We start from the raw sequence: 20,652 nt of genomic DNA, 5'->3' as shown, positions 1-20,652 counted from the left end.
TCAGTATGGAAAGATAATTCCTGCTTTCTACAGAGGACTCTGCTAAGCTATTAAGAAATCAGATATCCCAACTTCTCCTGCCCCAAGACTTTTGCTTTATGGACATTGGCAACTGATGCAAATGCATCCCCAAAGAGACGTAGTTAACTGTTCTTTTTAACTATTTTCTTTATAGCTCAGATAGATAGTATCATTCCATTTAACCTCCTTCATATTCAGTGGTACCTGTCTAGCCAAGATGGGCTAGAGAATTACTACTGATATACAGTAAATCATAGAAATATAAAGCCATAGAAGGTGGAAATCATAATAATAGCACTTTTAAATGAGTACCTACGATGTGCCAAATGTTATGCCAAGGATAATTATGTATGACCTCATCTCTGCATCTCAGAGATGAGGAAACTAATGCCCAGATATTTGAATTGAATCACCCATGATTCTACAACTGGTAAGAGGTAAATCTGGGACTTAAACCCAGTCTCCTGACTCACCCTAACATACTCTTTGCACTCAAATTATAAGGTTTCCTCTTGATCTTTATTTACCAGATATTCCTGATTTACCAGATTTTCCTGATTCTATACCACAAAATTGAGAATCAGTGGTTTTTATCTAATTAAACCCTGAAAAGAGCACCTGTAATTAGCATTCAAGAGGAAGATATTTTGGGGAGCCATAGTGAAGGATGTGGAGCCATGGGCCGGGGGAGGGTTGTGGCACCTGTGAAGTGCTGGTAATGATTCAACACCTCCTGGCTGGCCTGGGAACTCTCCTCTCTAGAGCCCAGGACAAGTGACCTTCACGTGCCGTACTCATACTGGCCCTTCACTGTGAAGCTGGCGTAATGTATTGTGGATGTCACAAGTGGGGAAATGAGGGGAAAACAAAGGACACAGAAGCCTAAGGAATACACTGGAGAGCACAGTGCTCACTCATAGCCACAGAAAAAAGTTTGAGAAACCTAAAATACAGCATATGGGTGTTGCCTCCTAGACCCAATGAACCAAGCCAACAACATATACCAGGGTAGCTCCTGAATGTTTATCTAGAAAGAGGGTTTAGCAAGCAGGCAGAAGACATACACTTCCAGAATTCCAGTTGCCGGATTTCCAAATACTGGCTCAAAATAACTTTCTCATTCTTCATTTTTCTATCTGTAATATACATAGAATGCAAATTATCCAAGAAGAATTTGAAGAAAATATGTTATCACAGGGTTCAAAATTAATTAGTTGACAAGAGTAAAAAACTTGGAGCGGATCAACTTGCCAGAGGTAATTCACAGCAAACCAGTCACGGGTGTCTTCATGGAAACCAGAACCCAAAGCAAATATTTGAAAACAACATTTAAAAAAGGAAAATGAAAAACACTGGTGTGTGTGTGTGTGTGTGTGTGTGTGTGTGCAAGAGTTGGAATCTAGACGGAAGAGGGGACAGTCCTGACTTTTGTATTAGGCTGATGCTGACCCTATGGCTTTGACTTATTTGAAACTTTGTCCACACATGTGTCTGCCTTTGTATAGACCGGGACTTGTAAATCTTGGCATAATCTGTCAGTGAAAAGAGAAATATGTTGCCTTGTGTGTGGCTGTCTCATAAAGATAAAATGTTTCTGATGAAGTGTGAGGTCTCCTCAATTACCTGTCCTGGACACAATAACCTTTAAAACATGTCAAAACTGTGAAAATATTATTATTGAAGGCAAAGGGATTAATACTTCCTAGTGAATCAAATGCCACAGGCCACCCAATGGAACAGTCTCATTGTAGAGCAGTACTTTTTCCAAGATGCTTTTCTTGAGCGTGGTCGTTGAGCCAGAACAGTCTCTCTTTCATGGAGAGTGCAGCTGACAACTTGTAGTGGGTTATTTGGGGCATCTCCAAAGTGCTTCCCAGATGATATAGCACATTGGGAGTGTAAATGAGAGAGTAATTTAAACCATGTGAATGTTTGGCTTCTTTTTCAAAACTACAGGAAAGTCTCATTATATCATAGTTGGTTATTAAACAGATTCAAACAGTGTGCTATGAGTTAAACCAGGTCCCCTGACACGTAACAACTGCATTCAGTTATAGTCTGATGTGGCATGGCCAGAATGTAATATAAAAATCATTAGACATTTCATTCCCCTATCAGTTTGTCAGAGATCAAAACCATTGACATTCCCCAGTGTTGGCAAGGTTGGGAGGGGCAGGCACTCTTGCAGTGCAGGAAGAAGACAATCTGGTGTGACCCTTCGGGTGGGTAGGTGAGCAGTATGTTTAAAGATACAAAATCTCCAAACCTTCTGATTCAACAATACTACTTCCAGGGATTTATCAAAGAGAGAAAATTGGTCAAAAGATCAAAGATGTACGCGTGAGATTGTTTATGAGAAGCATTGTTTATGAGAAGGAAAATGTTGTAAACACCCTCTTTGTCCAACAACAGGAGAACAGTTCGATGGTTTAACTAACAGTATATGTCTTCCATGAAATACTTTGCAGATAAAAACAATTGTGAAATCTATGCTAATTGACCTGAGAAATCATCAGCGATATTGTTATTTGTGAAGAGTAGGATAAGAAACAAATAAAGAACAAGTTATGAAACATGCTTAATATGATCATAGACGTGTGTGTGTACAGCACACAGAACACAAACAGCAGTTTCTTCAGAGTAAGGGACTTTGGAACAATGCCTCACTTGTTTCTTTCTACTATTTATGTTTTCATTTTTCTATGTATCTATATTAACCATTGTTCTCAGCAAACATTAATCAAACGCAAAGTCAATTTAGGTGTCTTTCCTCTCTCCTAGCACATGCATGATAAAGATGACCCACTGCTTATGTTCAGTGACTTGCGCTTTCCCACAGAAAGGGCCATCACCAAGCACAGTCGCGCCGGAAGAAGGAAAGCTTCGGGTCTGTGGCCTGTCGGTGTGCGCTGCATTAGCTACTCTAAAGATAGAGAAATCAATAACTTGGCTCTAATAGCTTGTTAATCATCACGCTGAACTTAAGGTTCACTTTTATGAAATAATCTTGGAACGGTAATAGCCCTGCTGTTTCACATTGCTTTTCTTTCCAAGGGTTTTATTAACATGACCTCACTCATCATGCGGTATGCCTGTCAGCCCTCACTGCCGGCAATTACCTTGCACTGTAAAGATAGAAGCTGCAGGCTAAGACAGCGGCAGACTTCAGCCAGAACCCGCAAATGCTCTGCCGAAGAGCAGTGGATGCATGGAAGCTTTAGTTTTCTGCATTTTGGCCACTGTTGTATGGTCAGTGTTTTTCACCTGCTGATCCACTGACCAGGGAGTCAACTTCTGAGCATCTTATATTTGGTCCCTTGCCTATCTTACTCCTCAAAATAGTAATTCTCCCTCTCTCTCAATTGCAGGGTCTCTGTCTGGTTTGGTTTGGGAGAAACTGCTGTACTTCACAAAATCTATTCAAAAGATGTGGGTTAAAACTGGGCAAATTGCTACATACCAGCAATCCAATTTCCAGTTGGGGGCTACCCATCAATCAAGCACAGGAACTAAAGAATGGAAGGCCCAGCTAGAGGGCTTTTTGATATTGAACCTCTGGCTGAACAAGCCCGTCACCCCTTCACAGCAATTCTGGGTGAGTCCCCTGGAAAAGGCAGGTAGTAAAAACTGCGTAGAATCTTACAGAGGAAATACAAATAAGAAAGTTTTTCAAGGTTTTCTTTCTCTCGAAACATCGAAATAAAATGTTGAATAGAGAGAACCATAGCCCCTTTTTCCCAGTGGAAGTGTGTTTACAACCTCCATTAAATCCAAGAGCACAAGGCCCACCCCGCAGGTAGCCGTAGGCCCCTTGCCTCTTCAGAGGAGTGTTCACACTGAAGTTCTCTGCATGCCTCCTGCGAGCTGGACAGAAGCACAGGAGCATTGGCTCCAGACCCTGGCCCTTGTAAGAGATGACCTTCCAGTGGGAAGTAACCGGAATCAGACAACCGGGGTTCCCTGGTGGCATTGACTTTGAGGACCATCCCTGTGGTGCTGTTGTGTTTCCGTCTGTTTACGGGGTCTAGTGACCCAGAAGCAGCTCAGTATTAACAGGGTGTGAAGGGACAATGAGGATTTACTCCACTGACTTTCTAGATTGTGGAGAGAGATAGACAATGTCTGTTTACACTCGTGTCAAATAATAAATACAAAGACTTGTGTTCTGATGAGGTTCTGTAGCCGAGCTTTATGTTGTAGTTATTTTAACCTCTTATTTACCTTGGCATGTGATATTATTGGAATTGTTTTTTTTTTTTAATGTTTTGAAGTTTCCAAAAGACAAATGTGACTTGTATAAAAATAACAGTCTGACTATTACCACGAAAGATAAATAGTTGTAAGTAATTCAACTATAATTAGAATGAGCTGTAAACTTTGTCCTCTGCCCAATAATATTTTTCCTAGATTTCTTTATCTTCCTTGCCTAAAGGGTATTTAAGGATTTGGTATAATAGGACAAATTGACTGGAGGTCTAGTTCTATTTTTAAATGAATGTAGCAAGCCACCATTGATAACTCTAGGAAGAAGGCAGTGGTATACAAAACACAATGTATTAGCCATTGTTTGGGTGACTGTGTTAGAGAATATAGTCACCATTCAGAGATCAGTAGCTCCTGTACCATACAAATGGGAAGCCCAGCTCCAGAGCCTCTGAAGACTAGTACGTAGATATTAACAAGGTCAAGCATCATAAGGTCTTACAGATTTTTATCCCTGTGGATGAAGTGGAGCTGGAACAGAAAGGTGTCCTTTGTCTCCTTCACCTTTTGCTTATGGAAAGCTAACACTTTAACTTCACTGTTTGCTCTTTGCACAGTCCCACTTTTAAGTTCTTATCCTTAATAAAAACTCTAAGATATTCATCTCTCAACTGCTGAAACACTCTCAGAAAACATAACCAGGAAATGTCTGACCACTCTTTCTGTGTTGAGAAGGACATAACAGAATTTCAGGAAAAGGAGTACAACCATATAAAATTCATACATAAATCGCAAGACGTGTTTTGTATTCAAAAATGTTGAAATGTGAATAGTGTGTCCGCAAATCAAGGATATTTGGTGCTTGATAAAGCTCATCAAATTTAAACATGAATGGTACAAAACCACTTGATCTTCAAATGCCTATACTTGTCAACTAACCGCAATGCTGTTTTCTAAGACAAGTTTTAGAGTAATAGGAAACACTGTTCCTCAATATTTATAATTATTGACAGATCAACAGTTTTACATTCAACGCACATTTTTAAATCCTCACCCATTTAGATATATTCCCATCTGACAATCTGTTATATTTGGGGGAACTTTATTTAAAAAGGTATCTTACAGCCTTACCCTCTTCCTGCGTCTAACAAGGCCCTGTGCAATGGCCCCAGGCGGCTGCTGAAAACTTGAAATTGGGCTAGTCCAGACCGAGATGTGTTGCAAGTGTAAAATACGTAATGGACTTCAAAGACTTAATGTGAAAAAAGGATAGAGAGTTTCTCATTGATTTTTTAGTATTGATTACATGTTGAAGTGATAATATTTTTAATATATTACTAAACTTAATTTCACCCGTTTCTCTTGAACTTTCTTTAATTTGGCTATTACAATTTTCAAATATATATGTGACTCATATTTTTGTTGAAAAACACTAGTCTAGAAGAATTTGATTAGCTTTGAAGTACTCTGTAAATGAATAAATTTCTCATCAAGATCCAATAACTGCAATATTGTTGGGCATTATAAAAAATATTACTGTTTTATAAATGCTTCATAATACTTAGTATAGAGTTTTAACTTTCAAAACTGAGGAATTTTCTCATTGTCCTGTAACTCTTACACTGTCTTTGGTGAATGTGAAATTAAGATTCATCTTAAAGCTATTATTTTGTTTTTTTAAGATACGTTCCATAGAGTTGGTTTGGAAAAGGTGAGCTGAAAACACATGAATGACTAATGACAGATACTGTGGTGAATACACTTTCTTCATCACAACAGGGAAAGATAAACACTATCACAACGATAGACAAAAAAAAATCCTAAGGAAGAAGGACATCGGAAGTCCAAAAAATATTTTAGCAAAAAAATATTAATAACTCTTCAACCAAAGAATGAATAGTTTTTTCCATATTTTCCCTGTGGCTAGAACAAATCTTGCTAATATCCTAGTAGGTTTTTCTCTAAAAGACCAAGAAAAGAAGCTCAGTTAAAAAAGATAATGTCCATATATCAGATGCGGAGATGTGTGAGGTGGTGTATCCAACAAAATGCTCTCTGTAACCACTGAACATGTAAACATGGGTATTTGAATGTATGTTGATATTGATATGGTTGCTATGACACTAGACGGGTCCCCTCCCAGGTCTTATCCACAATGTACATTTCATTCTATAATATTCGCCAGAAAGACCAAGAAATACATGTCTGAAGGAAGACAATGAGAGGTCATGTATTTAGCTGCTCCCTGTTTCTCAAAATACTTGCAAGTTATATTCCTTTATTTGTTGAACTGGGAAGAGTCCACACTTCTACGGCCAATTACTCAAGAGTGCATTCGGTCAACACTCGCATGCTGTTTAGTTACCTGAGAATGACTAAATAATTATGGAGCAGCTGTTTCTAGTGCTGTTTTTCTGACCCTTATTTACATCCTGAGTAGAAGGCACACCCCTAACAGACTGAACTGCTCAAGACGGTGCTTTTCTAGTAATTTTAATGTGTTTCTACCTTCTGTCATATTGCCCAATGACAGTATAAGCCAAGGCCCTTCCTTTTTCCCTTTAACTGGAGGCAGAGATTCACATGCATCACGTAGAGCCTCACACCAGGATATTCAGATTCAGAATCATCTGGAAGGCTTGTTAAAACACCGATAGCTGGGCCCCAACCGCAGCGTTTCTGATTTAGGAGGTCTGTACTTCTAACAAGTTCCCAGGTGATGATGCTACTGGTGGTGGTTAGAAGACTACACTTGAGAACCACTGGCTTAGATGTCCCTTCTGTTCATACTCTCAGATAGGCCCTCATGAAATGATGGAAGGAAGGAAGGAAGGAAGGAAGGAAGGATGGACGAAAGGAAGGAAAGAAGGGAGAGAGGGAGGTAAAGAGGAAGGGAAGAAGAAAGAGAAAAGAGGGGAGAGAGGAAGAATAAAATTATCAACATCTTCTTAGAGCCTGGCACCATGCTAACATATTAGGTCACCAACACCATGTAGTACTAACGACAACACAAAGATAAGTATTATGTACTTTTCCAGAGGATGGATATGAAGCTTACAGTGGATAAATAACCATCCAAAGGGTTGTGTAGTTGGTAAGGGGCAGTCATGATGTAATGCCAGGCTGGCTGATTCTGGAGCCCTCACCATGACACTCTGCCCATATTTTAGCAACTTACTGCAAAGTGTCCAGAGTACATATCATCATTCTGATCCCTGCCCAGTTAGAGATCACAGCGTAGCCTCTCTGCTGCAGGGCTGAGTGCACAGCAACCTGCAGAGACTGAAACTAAATCAGTCTCTGTTTGTATACAAAAGGCCATCTCGAATTTTCCTGTTAACTTGAACTTGGCCAGCCACAGTTTTCAATAGGGAGAACTATTTCAATAGATCAGCTGCAAAATCCATGGATTGCAGGGAAGGATTCAAACTTAGCGAGGATGAAGGTTGGAGGAGGGTATGAGAAAAAAATGAAAAGGAAAAAAAAGGTGGAGGAGATTGAAGTAAACAGGGAAACTTGGGTATGCATGTAAGGGTCAAGGTTAGAGAATTTGCAGCTATTTCTATAAGTTACATGCGGTTCTCAGTATCCGTGCTCATATACTGTTTTCCTACTTGCTGAGAGTTAGAACGAGCAGCAAGTTCTACCAGAGAATGAATATCAGGCAAAGTGCTCCCATCGTGTAACAAACACAATGGTTTGGATGAAAGGCAGAAGCAAGAAAAGATTCACTGAAAAGAGTGTCAAATTCAAAAAATTCGAATAAACATAAATGGATTGTAATTTGTGTACTTTGCAAAAACTTTCCCTTCACATCTGCTTTTATAAAGTAAAATCTGCCTTTCATAGAACATATTTGCTATAGAAATACACTATAAAAAAGAGATCCAATAAACTAGAGTTTTATTCAAATGCTTTCTTCAAATAGATGCTTTTATTTGCTAAGGACCATGTGATCGATCTTAGTTCATCTGTTCCAGGAACCCACCAAGACTCTTTTGCAAGGGTTGCTCTTCTTATCCTTCTCCTGTTATAGAGCTGTCCTTTCCAGTAATAAATAATGCCTAGGTTTTCACAGGGTTTGGAAGAGATAAAAGGGGAACTACTTAATAAACCTGGGGGTTGTAGGAGGTTTGAGCTCAGCCCACTTTGGATCCAGAAGGACTGTGGGGTGGTCTGCTGTTACTGGTGAAAGTCCTCAGCAGCTCGAATAGACTCCTGGTCATCATTGTCTTGAGGGACACAGAGGGCCTGAGTTAGTTTCAGGTCCCTTGGAAGTGTTGGCATGGCTGGCTCAGTCCACTGGTCCTTTGGCCTGTGCTTATCTGCATTAGGGTTAGAGCTGAACTGCCAGGGAAAATACAAAGCCAATCTGTTCAGCTCAAAGCTGACCCAACTGAGTGCAATGGGGATAAGCCATCTGTTCCCTGCTTGTTAGGGCAATGAGTTTGTCCAGCATATTTTCCTGTTTCTTGCCATTTCCAATCATTCTGAATTCCACTTTCACAGAACAAGGTTGTGAAAGCTTTGGACGGTCACTAACTGGGGGTTGCCAGTGCAGTTCGTGAGGCAGGAGGATCAGGTTAAAGATTTTAATGTGCGATAGGAACCATGGTGGAGGAATCGTGCCTGATGACATGAGAAGGCGTTTTTTCAGGCATGGGAATCACGCCTGAAAAAGTGACCTCCCACATCGCCTCTGACAGAGGAAGGAAGGGTTCAGAGACGACCTTGGCAGGATATTTTAGTTCTGAAAGCACCTAAATCTGATTTTCCTCCTTTTTGTGGTAGCTTTTTCCTTCTTGTACAAGGCAGTATTGATCATAGGCCTGAAAAATAAATGTTTGAAGCCTGATTTCACTTTAAGCCATTTTTCAGACTCTTGGGGTGACTTAATATTAGAGTTCAACAAAATCCCTGCTCTCAAACAAAATTGTATACAGAAGCCTCACACATAACGGATAAATATTAAGGTACTTTGAGTCCAGGTTAGAGAGTCCAGAGAACCTAATCCTAACCTGACCCCTGGAGGGCTCCTAAGAAACTCCCTGTGCTTAGTAAGACACAGAGTGAAAGCTAGTGATCTCCGCCAGATCCTTCATTTTAGCCATGAGGCACCTAAGGCAGCTTCTGTCAACAGGTCACATATTACATTTGTGGCAGGGATTAGAAACCAGGGGTTCTACTCCCAGTTCAGCCTCTCCACAACATAGCGCAGCCCTGTGAACAGGAGCAGCGTGTTGTCACACCTAAGCTGGTCTGTGTAAGAGAATGATTTTGGAAAAGAAACCGAAACTGCACTCCTTGTTGTCTCAGGTCAAACCATGGGAAAACATCTCACCAAAGCTGAAATCTCCCTTTACCCCTCGACCACCTGTGCCGAGATGAACATGCACCATCCTGGCCCTTGGGAGTCACTGAGGCTGTCAGCGAGGGTGGGGAAAGACAGATGCAGGCACTGGCCTATGATGTAAGTCCAGTTCAAAAGCTGGTAGGCTTAGCATCCAAGAAAACCTCGTGTTTTAGTCTGCGTCCACAGGCCGGAAGAGACAGATGTCCTAGCTAAAAGCATGCAGGCAGGAGGAACGCCCTCTTACTCAGCTTTAAAAATTTTTTTAGTTAGGTTTCTGCGTGACTGGATGAGGCCAGCCCCGTCGGGGAGGGCAATCTGCTTTATTCAGTGTACCAGTACGATGCTAATCTCATCCAGAAACACCTTCACAAACACAGGCAGGGTAATGTTTGCGCAACGCCTGGGCAACCCGTGACCCAGTCAAGGTGACACATGAAATTAACACAGTATGTAAATCACTTAGCATACAGTAACCACCTGCCCACACTGCCCTAATCAAGATCTAATTTAGGGACCCACAGTGCACTGAGACTTAGCTGAGTAACCAATAAGAAACGTTCCTTTCTTTTATTTTAGAATTTACACTCCTTAGATATAAAATTTGAATGAATTGAGGTAGGTGGCCCCGCCCTCTAAATTGTGCAGAATAAGCTAGAGACATTCCTAATAGTGGATTCTGGAATACTGTGATACACAGTTCAAACTCGGCTTCTCTTTCTACTTTTTAAAGGTCCCCCCTACCATGACCTCTCTCTGCTTTGAGTCCCACATTGTTAAGCTTTCATAACTAGAGAAAAGCTCAAATAGGAGCTGCCTAGGCCCTGCATTCTAGTTTCTTCTGTGGCCTTGAATAGGAGTGGACTCCTGGGCAAGCGCCTGTCTTCCCAGAGGCTCAGATTCCTCATCTGAAAATGAAAAGTGTGGGCTGTGATCATTCAAACCTGGTCACGTCCATATTTCCATGGTTCTGTGCAAATATACAGATTTTCTCCACAAAGCCCATAACCAGAGAATGAGCAGCCTGTGGAAGGGTTGTCAGACCTGTAGCAATCGGGTGGGCAGATGGGGAAAGCACCCGGTTAATTCCAGGCCTGAAACTGGTTAAATTCTCCCTGGAAGGAAATACACGCTGGTGTGGAGAAAAGTAAAGGAGAAGACACATGAGGATGTGAAATAAGGAACGTGAAATTCCTCAGTCAAAAGTCTTGCACATTTCTAAGAATCTTGTAATGCATATTTTACTAAATTGTTCTCCAGAAAATTTGTAAACTGTATTTTCAGGGAGGAATATTTTTGAAAAGCCACTTTCTTCAGGGTGGGAACAGGGAGGAGTCACCCACAACTTGGCCCAATTCCTGTCTCAGTTTATACCCGTACAGAGGAAACTGAATTTTGCTGCTTCTGGCTGTTAGTGCGAGAACCAGGGAATCACTTCAATAAATTGTTCACAGCTCCTCCGGGGCGAGGGTTCAGAGGGGAAGGCTGGAGGAGGCAGTGGGGACAGTGATGGCGCGCGCTGCCGGTGAGACCCAGCTGAAAGGAGCGTTGAAGGGCTTCTCCCGCTGGGAGATATCTATCAGCAATTTCCTCGAGCGTTTCCATCGCCCTTCCAATTTGCTCTCATTACTTAGTTAATCCTCACCCAGAGCTTTCCTGTGAAGAGAGTCGATGTCATCACCCAGTTTGCACAAGAGGAAAACAGACACACACGGAAGCTAACCATAAAGCTTGTCTCTTAGTAAGGAGCTGGGCGAAGAGGTGAAGAAGGCATGGTGAGAACCATTACCTGCTCTGTCCACTTTTTCTTTACATTCTGGCAGTTGGTTCACGTCCTCAGAACGACTGCTCTAAAGAAACAGCCCTTCTGCTTATAGTTTGTGCTTTCTTAGAGTGAATTGAGGATTAACAAAACTTTTTCTTTTCCGTAGAAGTTTAACTGAATCTCTTCCATCTTGAACGACCTGCCTATACCTCATATGCACACATTTCCAAGGCTTTGGAGAACCCCCTCTGTGCAGGACACCAGAACAAGGAAGCTACTTTACAGTGAGGGGCTTAGCAGGGATCTAAGTGCTTTCTCTCCCCCCTTCCCTCATTGTCCCAAGAGCATCGGAGTGTTAACTAACAAGTCGCAGATGCCACAGGTCGTGGCTTCCCACTCTGAAATACTCAACCTGGCTCTGGCTGCAAGCTGTTCCCCACGCTCTGGCCCATACTCCACACCTCAGCCAGTTAGTTGTCTTACACTCCCTGACCATTGGGCCTGAGAGGAGACAGGCAAAGATGGCAAATGGCTCAGGGACAGGCCATGGTCAGAACCGTTCAATGAGAAATGCCCTTCACCCTGAGAATGAGTCAGGACAGCCTCATTTTTCTATTAGTGAGAGAACACATCAGCATCTTCTCCTCCCACCCCACCTCCCACCAAGTATTTTCAGTGACTTAGCACTGACTTATTGTCTCAGAAATGACCTCAGTCTCTGATGGGTTATGGAGGAACGTCTCTGGGTTCAGAGCCTAGGGCACCCTCGCCGAGTTCCAATAAGCATCTCGTTTTCAGGAATACGGATGCAATGCACCAGGATGACTCCTCAGTCTGAAATTAGGTTTGCAACTCAGTGACTCCTCTGATTCCTTCTATCCCGAAACATTCCACAAGAGAGTTTTCCCAGCTACACCTCTGCTACCAATGAGCTGAGACCCTCTCTGGTCAGATCCTCCTTTTTGGAGCTCCTGACATATTCTGATTTTTAAAAATAATCACATTTTCTAATTCCCTTATGATCAGAACTTTGAGCAACCTACTTCATGGTTGCTGTCAAGGCTGGAGGAGGAATGCTCACCCCTCCTCCCCTAGGCTTACACTTCGGATGAGGCTGCAGTTGGAGGTATAGTTTAAGATGTGAATGAAAAGGCATATAGAGGCAGAGAGGGAAACGAGGGGTGCACCAGCTTCCATCTGAGGGCTGAAACAGAATTAGGGTGACTATGTGAGAAGAGGGAGCAGTCCTAGGCTTTATCCCTCTCCTTTAGCTCCACACTTCAATTCCATTGATGACACCTGTCCCTCATATTCTAAGGGTAAGATTTCGGAATTATGTATTCACTCACCTGATAGATCCTGCTCGAAAGCAACAATTTTCAACCTTTTTCATCCCATAGCACATACAAGCTAATAACTAAAATTCTGCAGCACACCAAAAAATATATGTTTTGCCAATCTGACAAAAAATAGGTATAATTTTGATTCATTTCCCTGGCTTAGTTGCGTTGGCTGTTGTCATTATTTTTTATTTGACAATCTAATGGAAAAGAGGCCAGTGCCCCTGACTAAATAGTCAGGTATTGTATGTGGTAAAAATTCTCGAAGCACACCAGTTGAAAATTGTTGTTCTAAAGGACTAGTGGATTGTATTGTACTTTTCACAATGAATTTAATAGACAAGATTAAGACCAGTTCGTTTAAAAACATGAGTCATAGCTAAATATATTGCTGGCAAGAAAAATATTTAGTGTCTTCTTCAGAACCATTGGCTTGCCTCAGAATATCAGTAATCCTAATATTTATACATTAATTTTATAGCTTAAAAAGGGCTTTCCTATATATTATCTCTCTTAACAACTTTAAGCATCACTGAGAAACAGACAGGGGGATGTATGGCCTTCACACTACAGGTGGGGAAACAGAGATACCATGAAGTGACTTGCCTGAGATCATACTCCAGACTGTGGGACTCCGGGGCTAACAACAAACCCCATGCCCTCTCCATTATGCCATCGCATCTCTGGATTTCAAATCTGCGTTCACATGGAACTCCATTTCTCTCTGCAAATTCCTATTTTTAAATTTATGTTTAAGATTGATGTCGACTCCCTGCCACAGTGGTCCGAGCATGTTCATTAGGGCTTCCTCCCCCAAATCGTAACCAGTTTAACAGTTGAGAAATAGTTATTAAGCACAAGTACTCATTACTAACAAGACACTCTTCTAAGCACTAAATGCTGTCCAAAGATGAAGGTAACACCTGCCTTCAAAAAGAAAAAAAGAAAAAAAAGCCAGTGCCATGAAGAAGGGTAAGACGTGTGTGTGTGTGTGTGTGTGTGTTATAATAAAATATAAATAAAATGGTGGGAAACACCAAAATTAAGCTCTCTTGTACCTACTATGTATCCACTTGCACTACATTATAAAATATGACTAAGTCTACAGAAAATAACTCTATTAGGTAAACATATAAGCTGGTGCACAGACCCCAGATAGCAGGGGAGAGTGTACTAGGATTTATACAATGCTTGCAGGCACCATATGGTAGCTAATTTTAACTGAGGGCTTATATGACAGGAACCAAAGTGCTTTACAGTAGTACATTCTGTTAATCCTTATAATGACCTTTGATTATGGACTTTACAGACAGAACAACAAAGGCATAGATACGCGTGGTCTCCTTCCCAGGCTGCGCAGTCCAATCCCACACAAGTCTGTCTCCTGAATCTGTGCTCGTCAACACATAAAGGGCATTATCCCACTTAATCCTGGTACGAACCTTATAAGACAAGCATCATTAAGTCCTTATCTTGCAAATAAATGAAAAAAAGTGGGTCCTTGGCCAAGAAAGAACCCAGAACCAGTCAGCTGAGGAGCTGGAATCTGAAGTTTCTTCTCCCAAGCCTGTGATTGAGGGCAGAACTACTCAACCCAAAGACTAAAGGCTGCAGAAGAGCTATTATACGATTCCCTAAAATGCTTTATTCTCTACCGATCTCTTCTTTAAGTCATTTTTTGGTAATCCTCACCCGAGGACATACAATTATTGATTTGAGAAAGAGAGAGAAACACTGGTGGGTTGCCTCCCACACTCACCCTGACTGGGGATCAAATCCACAACCTTTGCGTGTACAGGACGATGTTCCAATCAACTGACCACCAGCCAGGGCTAAATCTTGATGAGAAACTCATATTACACCTACCACCTTTCAGATCATTTTTAGGAAGAATTAATGAGGCTATTCCTTCCACTCAGATATCAGATTCCCCCATAAAAGTACATTTTAAAAGCCTACTAATGAAATGAAAACTATAAAATGTTTAACCGAAATGCCAGTAAATTGAAACTCATCTCCAGCAAATATAATCAAGAAGGCATTATGCAGATTACTGTAGTGTGCAGTACTCATCACTGTAAAGTGAGATTAGAAAATTGTACAGTAATAGCTTCATAAAGATTGCCCGGTTATCACAGGCAATAATTACATAGGATGTGTGGAATTACAGGCAATGATTTTGCCTTTCCATGAATGTGTAAGCATGGAAATTGGGGGAATAATCAGCAGCAGGAATAATTTGGAGAAAAAGACAAGAGAAAATAAGCATCTATGTTAAAATATTCCTAAAAGGGACATTTATTGTATATCCATCAGGGTAGCCGAATACTCAGCTACTTACATACCACATACGGAATCTCTGCGTGCCTATTAGTGGTCTTCTCCTCTCTGCCGCTGAGAAGGCTTTGGTTAGAAAAGGAGAGTGGAAATGACTGCTCAGAACATTTGAGTATTTAATAGGAGAATAAATTACAGAAATATCCAAAATAGCCTAATCCAAAGTACATTAATTGGATGGAGAGTGAGAAGCCAAGTGAACCAAAAAATGAAGAGACATAAGAAAACAGGAGTCTGAGGCTGGCATCTGGCTTCTTTCTCAAGGAGAGAACCTAGCAGTGCTCTTCCTCCCCTCCCTAGCTGGGTTTAATGCCACTGCCTAAGGAACCAGAGCAAACAGGGGCAGCCCGGCTGTGAGAAGCTGGAGAAATCGGACTCATGTTGTACGGCACTTAATTCCTTTACAATGGTTGCAATTTCTCCTTGTTTGATATTCCAACTGTTCGTTTTTAATGACTAGCAGTAAAACCCCTGAAGTGAAAGGAGCATGTCTTTGCTCATTCTTGGCAGGAAGAGAGGGAGGCTGGATCCCGAGCCATAGGACAATGGGGGAAGAAAACCGCATCAGAGAGAGAGGACAGTGGAAGCTTTCCACACGAAGGGAAAAACTGCTTTAGCTGGAGGAGGAAGGAGGAGAGGAAGCCGATGCTGTCTAAGCAGAGGGGTGAAAGCTGAGCAAGGGCACTTGTCTAACTGTTAGACTCTAACAGGTACCAAGCGGTGTGCTGGGCACTAAGGGCACAATGATGAATAAAGCAGGTGTCACCCATGTCCAGGGAACTTACTGTCTAATGACTAGGGGCATTAAAACAATAAGGTAGAGAAAACCCTTGAGTTCGCTCATCAGACGATTAACTTGTTTCTTCCCTCTCCAATTTTCCTTACTACCTTCACCACTTCTGTCCCCATGTTTCAGCATTTTGGGCGACACTGCTGCTCTGGAGTTGTGCACCGCCCAGATAGTTCTCAACGACCCATCAAGCACCCCTCAGCGCAGAATAGGCAGACATTTCCTCATGGCCTTGCCTCTTCAATTGCTTCTTTAGGTATCCAAGTGTCCGAGACTTACTTTACCCCTCATGCTGGTCCTAAATCTCCTATTACCATTCCTGAGATACATTTATTAAATGAAAAGGGCCAAGTGCATAGCAATAAATATAAGAGGTTAACATTTGTACAAAAAAAATGTTTTAAAGCATGACCCAGCTTTCTCAGGAAGGAGGCATCAGAATCTTTTTTGCCTTGGAAGGGGAGTGGGTGGCTGTAGAAAGGAATGAGGGCGGAGGATGACTTAGAGGCATAATAGTAGACAAACATGAAAATCCTTGCCCTCATGAAGCTTATACTGGAAGGAAACTGACAGGAAATAAGACGGGTAAGTCAAAGGTGGCGTACAAAGAGAACACTGAGGTAGTTCAAGGGCATTGGGTATCGTGGTATTGCCAAGAGTAGGGAGAGCACTGCTGGTTGAAATACAATGGTCAGCTGGGGCCTTCATGATGAAAAGACATTTGAGCAAAGACTTGAAGGAGGTAAGACAGTGAGTCATTAAATTTGACATTAAAAAGGCAAGGTTTTAATGACTCATTAGCAATTCTTTGCATATCCTTATACTATACACATAAAGATACCAACCACAAACTCCTGGTTTCAAGTCATGCAGTGCTTTAGTCAGATGTGGGCATTTGAATGCGATGTCTCAAAAAGCCCAATTTAACATGTTTCCGGGCCCCAAGCACAAGTGCTGAAGGCCTCAGCATGTTCTTCCCATGTCTATTTACCAGGAGCTTTTTCAGGGTTAACCAAAGCTGTATCACTGTTCCTGCAATTCTCTCAAGCTCCTAAATTCTAGCCTGAAATGTTTTTTTTTGTTGTAGAACGATCAGGTCACTGGGGAAAGACAATCTCTGCAGTTTTATAAGAGAACTCTTTGGCTCTGGAGAGGATACTATAGTCATCAATAACACACTCATGAGACTTAGTCAACATTAGTTTCAACACATAGCGATGGAGAGATTGCTGCTTCTGATGGCAGTTCATTCTGTACTCTGATTTTAAGTGCAACAAAATATCTTTTTTAAATAAAAATATGCCTTTACCTTTACACCTTGATTCATGCCAATGGGTTAATTAAAGAGTGGTTCACCTTACAGTAATTTTTATCAAGTGTTTTCTGTACTGAGGGCTGAAGGCATGTTTTGTTCAGTTTCAGGTGATTAAATACAAAGAAGACTGAGATCCTGGGTTCAACAAGCCTGCATTTCATCCAGACATTAGGAACATCATGTCTGCCTCCTCCTCCATGATACTATTTGTAAAATACTGAAAACAATGATCATATGTCTTCCAAGTCCTTTCCTTTTTTTTTGCTATAAATATCTCCAGAATCCTCAACCTTTCTAATTATTATCAAACATTATACTTATATAAAAAAACTCCCAAAGAATGGGCAAAATAAAACACAAGAAATCAGAATTTAGAAGCTCTTCTCTTGATATTATTAACTTGCCACAGATGCTCTATTTAATACATTATGCTATCTATATAAATCTTTGCAACAATACTATAAATCATATACTAAAAGTAATGCAGTATGGTGACTATCCAGGATTTCCTTATTTCCACAGTGGCAAACTGAGTACTTAAAGCTACTTAATAAGGGAATCCCAGAGGGGTTGGTACTGGTGCTTGTATGCAGTTTACAGACCAGTGTACTGCACAAAAGGCCCCCACACACGACTGACGTGTGTCAGTGTGGGTGCAGGGAGCTGATGTGGGGAGATGGCAAGGAGGCTTTCTACAAAGCTGTGTCTGCAATGTGCTTAAATAATGAATAGCGTTTCTCTTTCCAAATCTAGTATTTTCAAATGCAGAAGAGATGGAAAATTCAACACTTTTGGAAATGCTATGAAAAACAACATTGACTTATATTATATACTACCTGATACCCAATAATAAAATGAATTGCAGGAGGGAAAAGTCTCTACAAAAACTTATGACTTTTCTTCTACTTTAAGTGGCTCCAAAAACATTGTTGGAAATCACTTCAGAACCAAGATTAAAATAACAGCTTATCAGTGGAATAGAGGGAATTTTAAATGTTTCAGCAATGACAAATAAGGTCTAATTACATTTTAAATACATTTTTGTTTATTTTTTATTGAAAATCACATATAACATTGTTAAGTTTAAGGTTTAGAATGTGTTGGTTTGAAAAAGACACATTTTCACTAACCTTCATAATTACTTTATATCAAAAGTTTTAAATCCCTTTATATATTCGAATTAATCACTCCCAATATCTTTCTTCACATGTGATGCACCTTTTGCAAATACACAGGCCTTTAATGTACAAATAATCAGGGCAAGATACATAAGATTTGTTTCTGGGTTTTTTTTTTGTTTTTTTTTTTTTAGATTTCTCGCTTTACCTTCTTAAAGCATCCATGTCAGTCCGCAGAAACAGAGTGAGAACTACACTGTGTTATTTTTGTACATTAGTATTTTAGTAAGTGCAGACAGAAATAAAAAAGACTTCTAGTAACATAGAGAAGGTACTTCTACTATAATGCAATATATGTAGCTTTGAAAAACCTCATTTTCTGCAAAAGCATACACCATAAAAACAGAACTTAGGGGGAAAATCTCAGTAAAGATAGATCACTTCAAACCGATGGACACTATAACCAGAGTACAGACAAAACCAATCATTGGTACCTAGGGAGATAACTTGGATTGCCCGGGCAAGCAGCTCAGCAGGACTGGAGGCTGCCAAGGTGGAGGCTATTGAACAAATGGCGGAGTGGAACTGCAGGTTAGATGTTCAATAGAGCTGCACTGGTGGGAGCTGAGACAAGAGGTAGAAGTGGAGCTCTCGGCCAGCAGGGCTGCTCTGAGGGTAGGCGCAGGAGGCAGTGAACCCACTCATTCTATAATCTACGAGCTGCACAAGGCTGGGATTTGGAAGGTTCATGTCTGTAGTAAGTTCATTACTATTCCACATAGAAAAAAAGGGGGGATTATAAGGCAGTACTCTGAACAAATTGTATGCAAACAAATTAGGCAACCTAGAATGAATACATTCCTAGAAAGAAATAAAGCAATAACTCAAGAAGAAGAAAATCTGAATCCACCTACAACAAATAAAGAGTGTGGGCTAGTAATCAGAAAACTTCCCGTGAATAAGCCAGTCCCAGATGGCTTCACTGGTGAATTCTACCCAGCCTTTAGAGAAGAATTGACATAAATTCTTCACAAAAATAAAAGAGGAGAAAACACTTCCCAACTCAGCCTATATAGGCCTGTATCATATTGCTACCAAAACCAGGCAAAGACACCACAAATAAAACAAAACTACAGAATAAAATCCCCTAGGAAATAAATGTAAAATTTTTCAACAAAATACTAGCAAATCAAATCCAGCAAAAAAGAAAAAGGATTATACACCATGACCAAGTGAGATTTATCCCTAGAATTTTAAAAAATCACCATATTTACACATAATTCACCATTTTAATAAAACTAAGGCCAGGCCACTAACCTTATAATAACTGCAATATATACAGAAAAAGCATTTGTCAAAAGCCTATACCCTTTCACAAGAAAAACACGCCACAAACTAAGAACAGAAAAGAACTTTCGCAACCGTATAAGGAGCATTTATGATAAAAACATACAGTTAATAGTGAAAGACTAAAATTTATCCCCCTAAAATCAGGAACAAGACAAGAATCTCTGTTCTCGCCACTTCCATTCAACATTGCACCAGAGGCTCCAGCCAGGGCAATTAGAAAAGGAAAAAAACAAAAGACATTCAGGTTGGAAAAGAACTAAAATTATGGCTGTTCACAGATGACATGATATGCATATAGAAAATCTTACAGAAGCCACAAAATGACTACTTAAGTTCAGCTAGGTTGGAGAATACAAGGTCAATATGCAAAAATTATTTCTGTACCTTTGTAACAAACTATCCAAAATGATACTAAGTAAACAATTCCATTTACAGTAGCATCAAAAGGAATAAAACATTTAACAACTTGCACAAAAGAAACGTAAGCCTTACACATTGAATATTATAAAACACTGTTTAAAGAAATTAAAGAACACCTAAATAGATAGAAAGGCATTTCACAGTCATGGATTGGTCAACTGATTTTCCAAAAGGTGCCAAGACAATGAAATGGGGAAACAATAGTCTTTCACAAATGGTGCTCGGACAACAATATACCTACACTTAAAGCAGTAAGTTGGACCTTTACCTCACAGCATACACAAAATCTATCTCAAAATGGATCATAGATCTAAATGTAAGAGCTAAAGCTGTAAGACTCTTAGATGAAACATAATAAATCTTGATGATTTTTTTAGATGCTAACTGTCATGAACAGATATAAGGGACAAAATAATAAATTAAACTTTACAAAATTAAAGCTTTTATGCTTCAAACATACCATCAACAGCGAGGGAGACGTTATTGGACATGGGAGGAGAGGCATTCTTGGCAAATACCTTGGCAGACTTGTGTTCTAGATTGGTGGGAGGTAGAACTTGCAAGCTATAAACTTGGATATTTAATTGAGGGAATTTCCAGGCACAGTGTGGAAGGTGTGGCAGCCTGTTTCCTTGATGTTTAT

This window comes from Desmodus rotundus, chromosome 13 (genome assembly GCF_022682495.2).
Source record: "Desmodus rotundus isolate HL8 chromosome 13, HLdesRot8A.1, whole genome shotgun sequence".
Lineage (NCBI taxonomy): Eukaryota > Metazoa > Chordata > Mammalia > Chiroptera > Phyllostomidae > Desmodus > Desmodus rotundus.
The sequence above is the reverse complement of the archived record's forward strand: the minus strand, read 5'-3'. Positions refer to the sequence as shown.